General features: G+C 40.7%; 1 pseudogene; it reads left to right on the forward strand.

The window, feature by feature from the left end:
• Window positions 1–14,511: 14,511 nt before the first annotated feature.
• LOC122493512 lies at window positions 14,512–15,166 on the forward strand (annotated as a pseudogene).

Below are 15,166 nucleotides of genomic sequence, written 5' to 3' on the forward strand. Positions count from 1 at the left end.
TTGTCATGCAACCCAAATGACCTCCTCAACTTCTTTGATTTCATCTAAATTCTGTCAGTTGCAGGTAGCTGAAATCATTGTAAGATAAAAGAAGATATATGCACGAGAGGAGGACAATATTGATTATCTCAGGATTATGAAATTGATTTTTAAAAAGGGAGGGGTGGTGCTGGTAGCTGGCATAACTGGATCCAGGCAGCAGACAATACCAAATGGTCTCACTTATACTCTCCTTACTCTCTCCTTTGCCTCCCTCCTCTCTCCTCCTCTATTTCCTCCTCTCTCTTCTTCTCTCCTGTCACCCAGTGCTCTGCTTCAGTCTGTGTAGTGGCTTCCTTCACTCCTACTGCAGACATTGTTCCTTCACATGATGGATCATTTGACCATGATGGTACTAGGTTTTCAGAATGGTGTCCCCAGAGGCAAATGGTAGTCTTTGTTATTAGTCCCAGATGAAAATTCCTGAAAGGAAAGGCACTAAAGTCAGGGGAAATGGTGCACTGTGGTTGGCCAACCCTGTCATGCTGGGGAAGGGCTGGTCTATTATCAGAGAGGTGGTAGAGAACTGTCCCAGGTCAGAAACCACCAGCTACATTGCATTTGTCTCTGTTTCCCCAGACCTCTGCAGTTATTGGCACATAGCAGGAGCTTCCTAAATGTTTATTAAAGGAAATGAATGAATGAATGAGTTGATGAATGAATGAATGAATCCTTGACCTGAAATGTTTCCCTCTCTGCACAGAAGTTCTGATTCTATGAAACTCTGTCTCAGACATTTCTCACTGACCACAGAAATAGTCATGAATTTTGCTGTTTAACCACTTCATGGCCATTCTGTGTGAGCCAACCCTACAGGTACCAACACATGAAAGAAAATGACTAAAACACCAAAATCTGGTTGCATCTTCAGTCTGGGTTCTTTAGGTCAGGAAAGGTTTGGGAAGTGTGGTGGGGCCCTGTGAAAGGTCCTTCAGGAAATGAAAGAGCATACAGGTGAGTTGGTATTTGGGGCTGGGGCTAAAATGCGGCTTCCAGTGTCAGCAGTACATCATTACTAGCACCATGAGCTTGCCGGGAAAGCTGCAGCAGTTTTCACTCACTGAAGACAGCAATCCAACGCTTCTCCCAAAGGCTGGTGACTGAGCAGCAAGCTTTTGAAAATTCTTCCTGAGATCTTTCATTCACATTCATGGTGTTCAGAGAGGCGAGTGAATGTCGGAGACTCTTTTCTTTAAGTTTATTTATTTTGAGAGAGAGAGAGTGCAGGGGAGGAGCAGAGAGAGAGGGAGAGAGAAAATCCCAAGCAGGCTCTGTGCTGCTGTCAGCACAGAGCCCAACGCTGGACTCAAACTCACGAATTGCAAGATCATGACCAAAGCCAAAACCTAGAGTTGGACGCTTAGCTAATTGAGCCACCAGTCACCCTTGTCAGAGACTCTTCATGATTTCATTCTCACCAGAGGTTATATCTCTGGCCACTAGTAAGAAGAAGTAGAATTGTACGGAGAAAGAGAAAGAAAGGCTAAATGATTTCTGCAGCTCTCACACCTCCCTGGAGTAAATCTAAGTCCATCTACCAGGGCCTGGTTCATTCTATTTCAGGACATGTTGCTTGCCCTCAGTGAGTGCTAAGTCATGGGAAAAACAACATATAATACCCTCCTATTCAAAGAATGCTGTGCCACTGCTATGGCCACTGGGATTTCAACTCGAGAGCCCAGAGTCCCTGGTACTTCAAGTCACTAGGATGATGATAAATAAACCAAGCCCCTGCATTTAGTGGCCTTTTTTTCTGATGGAGGGCACAATCAAACCTAGAAACAAATATGTAGAAATAAATACATATGTGAGATAGTTTCAGTTTATGATAAATGCTGTGTGATTTATAGTGTGTTGAATAGAATAGGATTTAGGGCAGACTCTAGGAATATGGCTATAGAAGCTTCTCTGAGAAAGTAACTTTTGAACAGAGACCTGAATGAGAAGGAGTAGATCATCCACTGAGGAAGAAATACCAAATATCAGAGAGAGTGAACTTGATGTGTTTAAGAGCCATGAAGAAGGTCCTTGTGGTGGGAGTATACTGAGCTAGGAGAAGAAAGTAGTTAGGAGCCAGACCATGAAGTATCTTGTGAACCAGTCAGGAACTTTGCATTTGATTTGAATTGCAGTGGAGGATTTTAAACAGGGAAATCACATGATTAGACTCATGTCCTTTATCTGTGCTGTTCAATATGGTAGCCACTAGCCTCATGTGGCTATTCAAATTTAAATCAATTAAAATTAACTAAAATTTAGTTCCTGAGTTATACCAGACACATTTCAAATATGTGGTTAGTGGCAGCCATATTGGACAGTGCAGATATAGAATATTTCCATCATTGCAAAAAGTTCTGTCAAACAGTGTTATTCTAGAGAGAGGGGAAGCAGAGAGACCAGTTGGAAGGCTACAGTTAGTTCAAGTTAAAGTCTTTGATATCTTAGACTAGGGGATGTAACAGTAGAGATGGTGAGGAGTGGTTGTACTTGAAGTAGAGTTTGCAGGCAAAGTCCAACAGGATTTCCTGATGAGTTATTTATGAGGGAATGAAGGGAAGAGATGAATGAGCTATGTTTGCAGGTCTACTTTGGTGGAGGCAGAAGGATTAGAAATGTTTACATGCAGAAGAAATAGATGTCTGCTGGCTTAATGGAATAAAACTCATACTTCTCCTGGAAGAAATAAGAACCTTTAAAAATCATGGAAACACATACCTGACCAAAAATAGGCTTGCAGGAATTGTTGGGGAACTAGTGGCTTTTGGAACTTGTAAATACTTGTGATTGACAGGTCAGTGGGGTCTATCACTAAAGTGGTGGAATTCATTCTCAGGGAATTTTGATCACTGATGATGGATATACCACAAATCTCATTTCTGATTTCAAAGAGATCATCTTTTTCAGTCTTCTCCAAAGAAATGAGTTTCTATGCCATTAAGAAAAAATACTTACTTTTCTCTAAAGTTCAACCTGATGCTGCAGGTACTAAAGGTCACTAACAAGAAATACTTGGGCACTGGAAGCCTGATTATGCACTTCGACGGGAAATTAATAATTTAAAAACTGTAGGAACCACTGGGTTCCTATCCCCATTCATGAAAGGATTTGGTTGTGGAGAATAGCCCTTCACTGGAGAAGGATTTACAAGGTCAAATCTTACATGCTCAGTTGACTCCTTAAGGAATCTGTGATATCAGACAAACTATTTACCATCTCTGAACATTCATTTTCTCACCTATGAAATGAGATTAGAAATCCCTGCTCTGTGTGCCTCTATAAATATTTTGAGCTTTAAATTAGATGAAGATAGTGATAACACCACTTGACATTTATTAAGTACTTAGTATGTTCCAGGACTGTGTTAAGCAGTGTGATGAAGCTAAGACAGATACTGTGCTAAACTTCGTGGCTTAAAATAACAACCATTATATTTACTCACGATTCTGTGAGTCAGTAATTTGGACTGGACTCAACTCAATGGTTTTTCTGCTTTTCTTGCCCGTGGTTATGCATGTGGCTGCAAATTATCTGACAGATCTGACACCCTAACTTGTCCCCTCTCTTATGTCTGGTGATTGGCAATAGCTGCTAGTTGTTGGGTGGAAGGGGCCTCCCTTAGGACAGTTTGTCTCTCCTTCACTGACCTCTTACCCTGCAGTGGGCCAGGCCAGGATTTTTCACATGGTGGTTTCAGGGCAGAATTCCAAGAGGTAAGAGCAGAAGCTGCAAGACTCATTGAATTCTAGGCTTAGAAATCCCACATATCACTTCCATGACATTCTATTGATCAAAGCAAATTACAAGTACAATCCAGACCAAAAGTAGGGTGACAAACTGGAGCCTTTTTATGGAGGGGAAGGAAAAATCATACTGCAAATGGGCAGGCATACAAGGATAGGAGGCGTTATATTAGTCATCTCTGTGAACAATCTACGGTACTTATCAACAGACAACCTCATCTAACCTGCACAGCATATTGTATTCCTCATTGGATAGATGAGGAAATAGGCACAATGAGGTTGAATAACTTGTTCAAAGTCACATAGTTAATAAGCTCCTAGGTTGGGATATGAATCCAGGCAGACTGACTCTGGAGGCCATGCTCTTTTATTAAGTTCTTCAAATGGAAATCACATTATGATATGATAGTGATTACTTGTGTTTGCCTTACGTCCAGTTCTTTCCTTCTGGGGCACGTGCATCCCTTACAGTTTTAGTAATGTCATGTAACTGGTTCTGGGCCAATGGAGGCATTTAAGCAGGTGTAAATTCTTCATTCTCTTTTATCCCTTATCACTATGACCCTAGAAACCAAGTGTAGAAATGGTGGAACTATAAGATAGAAGTAGACTCGACTGCTGAGTTACATTCAAAAGGAAGCTGTCCTGTAGAGCTACCAGATCTGCAATGGAAAAGAAAATTGCATATGTTAAGCCACTGAGATTTTGAAATTTATTATTGTAGTGAACCATTTCTCTCCTGATTAATACAAGCTTCACTGTATTTTTCTACTTGTAAAGCAAAGCCATAGTCTTATAAAACTTTTAATTAAACAGGAAAGAATAAAGAAACATTTAAAAATCATTCCCAGGGCATCTGGGTGGCTCAGATGGTTAAATGTTGGACTCTTGATTTCAGCTCAGGTCATGATCTCATAGTTTGTGAGTTTGAGTCCCACAATGGGCTCTGTGCTAACAGCGCAGATCCTGCTTGGGATTCTGTCTCCCTCTCTCTCTGCCCCTCCCTGACTTTCTCTCTCTCTCTCTCTCTCTCTCTCTCTCTCTCTCTCTCTCTCAAAATAAATAAAAATAAACTTAAAAAAATAAAAGTCATTCCAACTTCTACTACCCAGAGTCAATAATTCTCAATCTTCTGGTGAATATCATGCCAGATAATTCTCCATGTATAAGAATATACACACATGTTTATACAAATAAGTTTTTTTTTGTCATGAAACAATATAATTTCAAAATTGTTCTTGGTCAAGTAATAGAGACCTATGTAGGAAGCTCTTTGAAATGTATACAACAGGAAGTTTTTTTTGAGAACACACAGTATAGGGATTAAGACTATGGGTTCTACTGCCCTATGACCCAGTAATTGCACTACTAGGTATTTATCCAAGGGATACAGGTGTGCTGTTTCAAAGGGGCACATGCACCCCAATGTTTATAGCAGTGCTGATAGCACTAATAACCAAAGTATGGAAAGAGTCCAAATGTCCATCGATGGATGAATGAATAAAGAAGATGTGGTACACACACACACACACACAATGGAGTATTACTCAGCAGTCGAATGAAATCTTGCCATTTGCACCATTTGCAACTACATGGATGGAACTAGAGGGTATTATGCTAAGCAAAATTAGTCAAAGAAAGACAAATATATGACTTCATTCATATGAGGAATTTAAGACACAAAACAGATGAACATAAGGGAAGCAAAAATAATATAAAAATAGGGAGGGGGACAAAACATAAGAGACTCTCAAATACAGAGAACAAACAGAGGGTTGCTGGAGGGGTTATGGAGCGGGGTGGGCTAAATGGATAAGGGCATTAAGGAAGACACTTGTTGGGATGAGCACTGGATGTTATACATAGGGGATGAATCCCTGGAATCTACTCCTGAAATCATTGTTGCACTATGTGCTAACTAAATTGGATGTAAGTTAAAAAAAAAGAGTATGGGTTCTAGGGGTGCTTGGGTGGCTCAGTAGGTTAAGCGTCTGACTTCCACTCAGGTCATGATCTCATGGTTCATGGGTTCGAGCCCCACATTGGGTTCTGTGCTGATAGCTCAGAGCCTGGAGCCTGCTTCAGATTCTGTGTCTCCCTCTCTCTTGGCCCCTTCACCACTCACTCTCTCCCTCTCTCTCTCTCACAAAATAACTAAACATTAAAAAAAAAATTAAAAAAGAGTATGGGTTCGACATCTTGAGTACTTGAGTTCATATCCTCACCTCATCACTGACTTTGAGAAAGTTACTTAATCTTTCTGTGCCTCAATTTCTTCAACTGTAAAAAGAGGGTAATAATAGTGGTTACTATACAGTGAAGATTAAATAATGTTTATAGACCACTTTTCACAGTAAGTACCTGGCATATAGCAAACATGAAATAAATGTTAGTTATGATGCCAGGGTAGCAGATTTATACATTCCACCTAGATGTGCAAAGAAAATGTAGTCACTTCCTAAAAGAGATCTTTCTCATAACCCACTGCTAGACAGCAAAGGGCTGCTTTTGGGGGTGAAAGAAACCATATTACCTTCTTCTGGTTTTAAAAGACTTCCAAGGAAGTATTTAGCCAAACATCCATCTTCATAATGGAGCTATTGTCCCCTTCCCTTTACCTCTTTTCCCCAAAGGTAGTATAAAGAAAACTTATCTTCCTTCTGTGCATCTCTTTTCCTCTCACACTGCTCCCACACTAACAACACTTCTGACACAGCTGTGTGGGAGTTCTCCCCCACCAAGCAATCCCCTGCAACACCACCTGTATGTCCTACAATTTAACTAGAGTCTGACACTCCACCTAGAGATAGCATCAGCTCTTATAGGTTAAGGGTTCAACCCCATAACTGTCCCTACCCTGCTTCACACATCAGTTGAGAGCTCAGGTTGTCACCTGTACTGCTGACCCATTGACTATAAATGAGAAGTTCTTATGACACCCTCCTTGGCATCAATTAATTTGCTAGCGTGGCTCACAGAAGTCAGGAAAACAGTTTACTTATTGTTTAGCAGCTTATTGTGAAAGGATATATAAAGGATTCAGGTGGACATCCAAATGGAGGAGATGCCTGTGTAGGGAAAGGTATGTGGGAAGGAGCATGGAGCTTCTGTGCTCTCTCTGGCAAGCCGCTCCCCCAGCACCTCCATGTGCTTATCACCTAGGAAGCCCTCCGAACCCCATACTTGTGGGATTTTTATGGAGGCTTCCTCAGGTAGGCATGATGGATTATTAACTCCGTTTTCAGCCCCCTCTTTCCTCTCTGGAGAATGGGAGGTGTGGGACTGGAAATTCCAAGCTTCTAATCATGATTTGGTCTTTCTGATGACCAGCTACCCATTCAAGAGCCCATTCAGAGTCACCTCATTAGAATAAAAGATATTGCTATCACCCAGAAAATCCCAAGGGATTTATGTATGAAGTGAAAGACCAAATATTAGAACAAAAGATACTCTCAGTGCTCTTATCACTTAGGAAATCACAAGGGTTTTAGGAGCTCTGTGCCAGGAGCTGAGGACAGACACCAATATATATATTTTCTACTATCTCACAGATGGTTTCTCTGTGTAGGGAGAAAGCTTATGAGGTTTCCTGGTGACAGAGGAAATTTTCATGTTATCTTCACTAGACTTGCTATGGGAAGGATGGTTTAGTCTGCGCTGGCATCCATTACAGGAAAATTAGTTCCATTTGATCTTTTAGTGAACAGTGGTCTGTTGGTGCTGCTGTCTGTTGGTGACTTGACATTGCCTCCAGTAACTGAAAGTCTTGAACTTGCAGGCCTCCTTTACCCACTCCAGGTCTCTGTAAGTCCAGTGGTCTTCCCAGCCTCTCCCCAGACTCTCACCAGGGCACATAGGACCTTTTTGGATTCTTTGCACACCATGCACAGACCATAGGGAGCAAAGAGCACTGTCATTTTTTATACTTTTGTTCAACCCATCCACCCTACCCCTAGTCAGAGGTTGCCAGAGTCCTTTGCATGGAGGTCTCATTCCAAGATTCCATATGGGAGTAGGTCAAAAACTCCTTTGATTTTGGCTTTTTATTCAAACTTATGTAATAACCCCTGCCCCCAGGCCAGTCAATTCATGTCAAACAGCTTACTTCTCCCTGCCACCACTCTTACCCATGATTTCCAGGTACTGATCAAGACAGGCTTTCTCCTTCATCTTCTTGTCTATAGGGACTATGTTTATGCCACTAAACTTCATTTCTCAACTTGAATGACAGAGAGGTAAAATCTCTACGTGATAAAGACACTACATGGCTCTTGATATGACAGTTACAAGTCTGTTAGGAACTAGAGCTAACTGTGAATACAAATGCATTTATTTAATAATCTGAAATACTGCACCACTAGAATATTCTCACCATCACATCATCATCATATAGGAAGTGCTTATTTTGCCTTCAGTGCCCTTCCATTCTTCTCCTGGATTTACATGACCTGCCAAAACCTGGAGTTTGTTGTGGTTTTGCCTGTTAAGACAGTCAGAAAGCAGCCCACCTGCTGTTTGCCTAGAATGCAGAAAATGAGCATCATACCATATGGGCTCTTTAACACGAACCCACATGGCCCAAGACACAGCAGCAGATCCTCTGGCAACTGTAAGCCAGGCACCACTAGGGTGGCTGCTTTGCTTGGGAATGACGCATTTTAAAAAATCTTCTTAATTACATTTGTATCCTGCTGCTATAAATTAGTGTTTGGTCTTTTAATGGTCTATAAACCAACTCAGAATCTATACATAGCCTACAAATGACCAATAAATGTTGATATCAGTGGCAGCTGCGTAATGAAACCTCTCAACCAGCAGTGCTAATCTTACATAGATTTAATAAAAAAAACCTGTCTAGATGTGAGGTCAGAGGCTGTCATTAGGACCTCTCCAACTAAATGCTGAAGCCCCAAATATCACACTTTGGCATTTATTTCTTTGAGTGAAGACATGGTTTTTGTGCCCATATATCAGTGGATTTACCAGACCATATAAGAATCCAAGGATTCTGGATAAATCTTACTTTTAACAAGCCCTCCAGGTAATTAATGGGATTAAATTCAACTGCAGTTCTTTCTTGGTGACTGCATAGTATTTAAAAAAACTGAACCTGTGGGGCGCCTGGGTGGCGCAGTCGGTTAAGCGTCCGACTTCAGCCAGGTCATGATCTCGCGGTCCGTGAGTTCGAGCCCCGCGTCGGGCTCTGGGCTGATGGCTCAGAGCCTGGAGGCTGTTTCCGATTCTGTGTCTCCCGCTCTCTCTGCCCCTCCCCCGTTCATGCTCTGTCTCTCTCTGTCCCAAAAATAAATAAAAAACGTTGAAAAAAAAATTAAAAAAAAACTGAACCTGTTATTCATTTGCTTCCTCCCTAAGATTAAATTATACCAAGTGAGTCCAATTAAGGAGACCTCATGTGCATCTCTTTAAGCTGTGGCCAGAAAGATTCAGCAAGATTCTATGGCATCTTTGAGCTCTTTTCTATGACTTCATTTTATCTGAAGTTTTGCCAAAAGTAAAAAATACGAAGACCTGTGCCTTGGGGCAGAGTCACAGAACTACACCATGACTCTTGGTTTTCATTTAAGACAAGAAGGCCATGCTGGTCATTAATGTATGCCTGCCTTCACTCATTAATCAAGCACACAGGTGGGAGTGTGTGGGAGTCAAAGCCTGGAACTTGCCACTCCTCCTCACCCTTCTATCCCAGGTGAGATATATTTAGTTGGTGTGATCCCCATTGCTGGGTTTCCTGAACCTTCTCCCAGAGACTTGCAGTAGACTTAAGGTACTTTTAACCTCAGGAGAGTCAAATTCCACACTGTCCAGGTTGGTAGTGATCTGATAGGGACTTTCAATGGAAGACAGTGAGTATAAATGGTGGTGCTGTAGACAAGGGCCTTGTGAGTGCTGAGGCTCCTTTCCTACCCACAAGTTTTTCTCTCTTTGTTTTAAAAGCCAGCTACTCTTCCTCTCAAATGTTCTTTGTCCTATGGTTTTTTGGTGAATGTGCTATGAGAGATTATAATGGCGATTGGAAAAAAAAACCTGTCAAGCTGAAGTTCCAATAATCAAGTATCATTTGGGGCCACTAGGAGTACCTATAGCCTGCAATTTCTTTCTTTTTTTTAAGTTTATTTATTTATTTTGAGAGAGACAGAGGGGGCATGAGAAGGGGAGGGGCACAGAGAAAGAGAATCTCAAACAGGCTCTGCACTGTCAGTCAGCACAGTGCCCAACACGGGGCTCGAAATCACAGTCCGTGAGATTGTGACCTGAGCCGAAGTCAAGGGTCGGTTGCCCAACTGAGTGAGCCACCCAGCAGGCATCCTTACAATGTCTTTAAAGTAGGATTTTCTGGGGCAGCTGGGTGGCTCAGTTGGTTAAGTGTCCAACTTCAGCTCAGGTCATGATCTTGTGGTTTGTGAGTTTGAGCCCCGCATAGGGCTCTGTGCTGACAGCTCAGAGCCTGGAGCCTGTTTCCGATTCTGTGTGTCCCTCTCTCTCTGCCCCTCCCCCGTTCATGCTCTGTCTCTCTCTCTGTCCCAAAAATAAATAAACGTTGAAAAAAAAATTTAAAGTAGGATTTTCTAATCTCATAATACTGAGCCATGTCTTGAGGTCATCAGAAAAGGGGAGTGCATATGTGTGACTGTACTGTACGTGCATATGGAGTGGGGACGTTGCAGCAGCTGGAGGCTGATAGAGACCAGAGGAAGAAGGGAGGACAGGCATAAGTCTTTGAAATGATAGGTGCTGTAAAGTGCAAAGAGCCATCTTGTTTAAGATCTTCTCACCTCCTCAACTTCATCACCCTCCATTTCAGTTCCTTATGTGATCTTCAGGAACTTCACACAATCTTCTGTTACATAAATTATACTTATTAGTTTAGTTAATTATAATCATTATATTTGTCTTCTCCCTTTTGTTCCACCTCTGAAAGTGTATGTTTCCAGAGGGCAAAGACCTTTATTCATCACTGAATTTCTTTTTTTTTTTTTAACTTGGAAAGCAGTCTTTATTTATTTATTTATTTATTTATTTAAATATATGAAGTTTATTGTCAAATTGGTTTCCATACAACACCCAGTGCTCATCCCAAAAGGTGCCCTCCTCAGTACCCATCACCCACCCTCCCCTCCCTCCCACCCCCATCAACCCTCAGTTTGTTCTCAGTTTTTAAGAGTCTCTTATGCTTTGGCTCTCTCCCACTCTAACTTCTTTTTTTTTTTTTTTTCCTTCCCCTCCCTCATGGGTTTCTGTTAAGTTTCTCAGGATCCACCTAAGAGTGAAACCATATGGTATCTGTCTTTCTCTGTATGGTTTATTTCACTTAGCATCACACTCTCCAGTTCCATCCATGTTGCTACAAAGGGCCATATTTCATTCTTTCTCATTGCCACGTAGTACTCCATTGTGTATATAAACCACAATTTCTTTATCCATTCATCAGTTGATGGACATTTAGGCTCTTTCCATCATTTGGCTATTGTTGAGAGTGCTGCTATAAACATTGGGGTACAAGTGCCCCTATGCATCAGAAGTCCTGTATCCCTTGGGTAAATTCCTAGCAGTGCTATTGCTGGGTCATAGGGTAGGTCTATTTTTAATTTTTTGAGGAACCTCCACACTGTTTTCAGAGTGGCTGCACCAATTTGCATTCCCACCAACAGTGCAAGAGGGTTCACATTTCTCCACATCCTCTCCAGCATCTATAGCCTCCTGATTTGTTCATTTTGACCACTCTGACTGGTGTGAGGTGATATGTGAGTGTGGTTTTGATTTGTATTTCCCTGATGAAGAGTGACGTTGAGCATCTTTTCATGTGCCTGTTGGCCATCTGGATGTCTTCTTTAGAGAAATGTCTATTCATGTTTTCTGCCCATTTCTTCACTGGATTATTTGTTTTTAGGGTGTGCAGTTTGGTGAGCTCTTTATAGATTTTGGATACTAGCCCTTTGTCTGATATGTCATTTGCAAATATCTTTTCCCATTCCGTTGGTTGCCTTTTAGTTTTGTTGGTTGTTTCCTTTGCTGTGCAGAAGCTTTTTATCTTCATAAGGTCCCAGTAGTTCATTTTTGCTTTTAATTCCCTTGCCTTTGGGGATGTGTCAAGTAAGAAATTGCTACGGCTGGGGTCAGAGAAGTCTTTTCCTGCTTTCTCCTCTAGGGTTTTGATGGTTTCCTGTCTCACATGCAGGTCCTTTATCCATTTTGAGTTTATTTTTGTGAATGGTGTGAGAAAGTGGTCTAGTTCAATCTTCTGCATGTTGCTGTCCAGTTCTCCCAGCACCATTTGTTAAACAGACTGTCTTTTTTCCATTGGATATTCTTTCCTGCTTTGTCAAAGATGAGTTGGCCATACGTTTGTGGGTCTAGTTCTGGGGTTTCTATTCTATTCCATTGGTCTATGTGTCTGTTTTGGTGCCAATACCATGCTGTCTTGATGATGACAGCTTTGTAGTAGAGGCTAAAGTCTGGGATTGTGATGCCTCCTGCTTTGGTCTTCTTCTTCAAAATTCCTTTGGCTATTCGGGGCCTTTTGTGGTTCCATATGAATTTTAGGATTTCTTGTTCTAGTTTCGAGAAGAATGCTTGTGCAATTTTGATTGGGATTGCATTGAATGTGTAGATAGCTTTGGGTAGTATTGGCATTTTGACAATATTTATTCTTGCAATCCATGAGCACGGAATGTTTTTCCATTTCTTTATATCTTCTTCAATTTCCTTCATGAGCTTTCTATAGTTTTCAGCATACAGATCTTTTACATCTTTGGTTAGAGTTATTCCTAGGTATTTTATGCTTCTTGGTGCAATTGTGAATGGGATCAGTTTCTTTGTTTGTCTTTCTGTTGCTTCATTGTTAGTGTATAAGAATGCAACTGATTTCTGTACATTGATTTTGTATCCTGCAACTTTGCTATATTCATGCATCAGTTCTAGCAGACTTCTGGTGGAGTCTATCGGATTTTCCATGTATAATATCATGTCATCTGCAAAAAATGAAAGCTTAACTTCATCTTTGCCAATTTTGATGCCTTTGATTTCCTTTTGTTGTCTGATTGCTGATGCTAGAACTTCCAACATTATGTTAAACAATCATCACTGAATTTCTAAAGCTTAATAGGTACTCAGTAAAAACTCAAATGAATGAAGGGTTGAATGCACTAAACACTTCAATATATTTGCACTAAACAATATATTTGCCTTTCAATATTCTTGTAGATTAACTTGGGTTAGAAATGGGCTTTTTTTTTAGCCTGCTTTTTTGCTGTTATATGTACTTAACAACAAAAACATAGGGGTGAATTGTAAATCCAAGAGCTTAGAGTATGGCATTTGGAATATGATCATCATATAACTAGATATGTGGTGCCATTCCATTGCTTTTATGAAGACTACATACATTTCTCTGATAAACAAGCAAAGAGTTGTAGTCTGTCAACTTTGCATCCTATCTATTTTAGGACTGCTGGTCTTTGCAGTCTGACCACAACTGTTTAAATGTCTGTCATTTCAGTCTTCATTGTCCCAAGTTGAGCCCAGAGCTACTCCTCATTCTTGTCTAAATTTCAGACTTAAAGATCGTTCCAGCGTCCACATCAATGACCACATAGCCCACTTCAGCCTGTTGCTGCTTCCTAAGTAAAGCACCCTGGAGATTTAAAGCTTGGATACTTGTCTTAAGGAAAGATTCAGACCTTGGAAAAGGGAAGCAAGATACATCAAATGTCAGAAAAACATGAGATATTTTTGAAAGATATTGGTTCATAAATTTTAATTCTTCTTCTTTGTGACTGTGTAAAACTTCTCAAAGGAAATCTCTATATTTTGCCTTCTCTGACTTTTATACTTATAGTTTTGTCTTTTACAGGGTATATCCCTTTTTTTGGTGGGGTACAAAATGATGGATTTGCATATTTGTTTTAATGCTCCCTGAAACCAGAGTCTTTACTGGTAATAGCATGCCCATGCAAGATTACATTCTTCTCTGTAAGTTACAGTGTCTAGAAGATGGGAAAGGATTATAAATAGTATACATTAATAATGCTAACTTTAAAAAGATTTAGAGATAAGAAACTTACATACTTGCAATCTTTCATTTTAGCCTCCTCTCTTAAGACTTAGTTATTCTTTCTGAAATTTAGATTTTAATTTATATGATCTATACTAAAAGATAACATGTAATATCTGTTATATATGAAGAAAAAAATAAGAAGATAATATTGAAGCCAGGACATCTTGCATAATAAGTGAAACATCAATACGCATCCACACTTGGCCAAACATCCACACTTGGCCAGTGGAGTGACTTGGAATAATACTTTTGAGAATGGATTTTGCATAATATGAAGGAAAAGCTGTTCATAGATTTTTGACCCAATAATTCCACTTCCAATTGGGAAAAAATTAAAATACCGAACAATTAGATAATATAAATTATGAATATCATGTAAATTATACATCTATTAGAAGGAATAGAATTATTAAATTATATTTTTATACTTATATTACGTATACATCTATTAAATTATATTTATGAAGATCATATGTGGAGAAAAGCTTTTATTTTTCAATATAAGTAAAAAAGCAAAAAGACAATTGTATTACTGGGATTTCACATGTGGATAACGCAAATACATTAGATGCAGTTCTCTCTTCCTCAGCAGGGCCCCATGCTGAGCCATCCCACTTCATCTTCATCATTGTGGAGACACCTGCACTTGCTGCCTCCATGACTGAGCAGATGACATTTCGTGGCATCCTCAAGGGCCACAATGGCTGGATGACCCAGATTGCCACCACTTCCCAGTTCCCGGACATGATACCATCTGCCTCTTGAGATAAGACCATTATCATGTGGAAGCTGACCAGGGATGAAACTAACTAGGGCATCCCACAGCATTTTCTTTAGGGTCATTCCCACTTTGTTAGTAATGTGGTCATACCCTCAGATGGGCAGTTTGCCCTCTCAGGCTCCTGGCATAGAACACTTTGGCTTTGGGACCTCACAGTGTGTACCACCACACACAGATTTGTAGGCCACACAAGGATGTGCTGAGTGGGGCCTTCTCTTCTGGCAACCCAGAAGTCTCTGGCTTCCGAGATAAAACCATCAAGCAGTGGAATACTCTGGGTGTATGCAAATACACTGTCCAGGATGAGAGCCATTTGGAGTAGGTGTCTTGCGTCTGCTTTACATCCAATAGAAGCAATCCCATCATTGTCTTCTGTGGCTGGGACAATCTGGTCAAGGTATGGAACCAAGCAAACCGCAAGCTGAAGACCAATCACACTGGCCACATGGGCTACCTGAACACTGTGATTGTTTCTCCAGATGGATCCCTCTGTGCTTCTTAGAAGCAAGGATGGCCAAGTCCATGCTGTAG

The sequence above is a fragment of the Prionailurus bengalensis genome, chromosome D2, assembly GCF_016509475.1.
Source record: "Prionailurus bengalensis isolate Pbe53 chromosome D2, Fcat_Pben_1.1_paternal_pri, whole genome shotgun sequence".
NCBI classification, from domain to species: domain Eukaryota; kingdom Metazoa; phylum Chordata; class Mammalia; order Carnivora; family Felidae; genus Prionailurus; species Prionailurus bengalensis.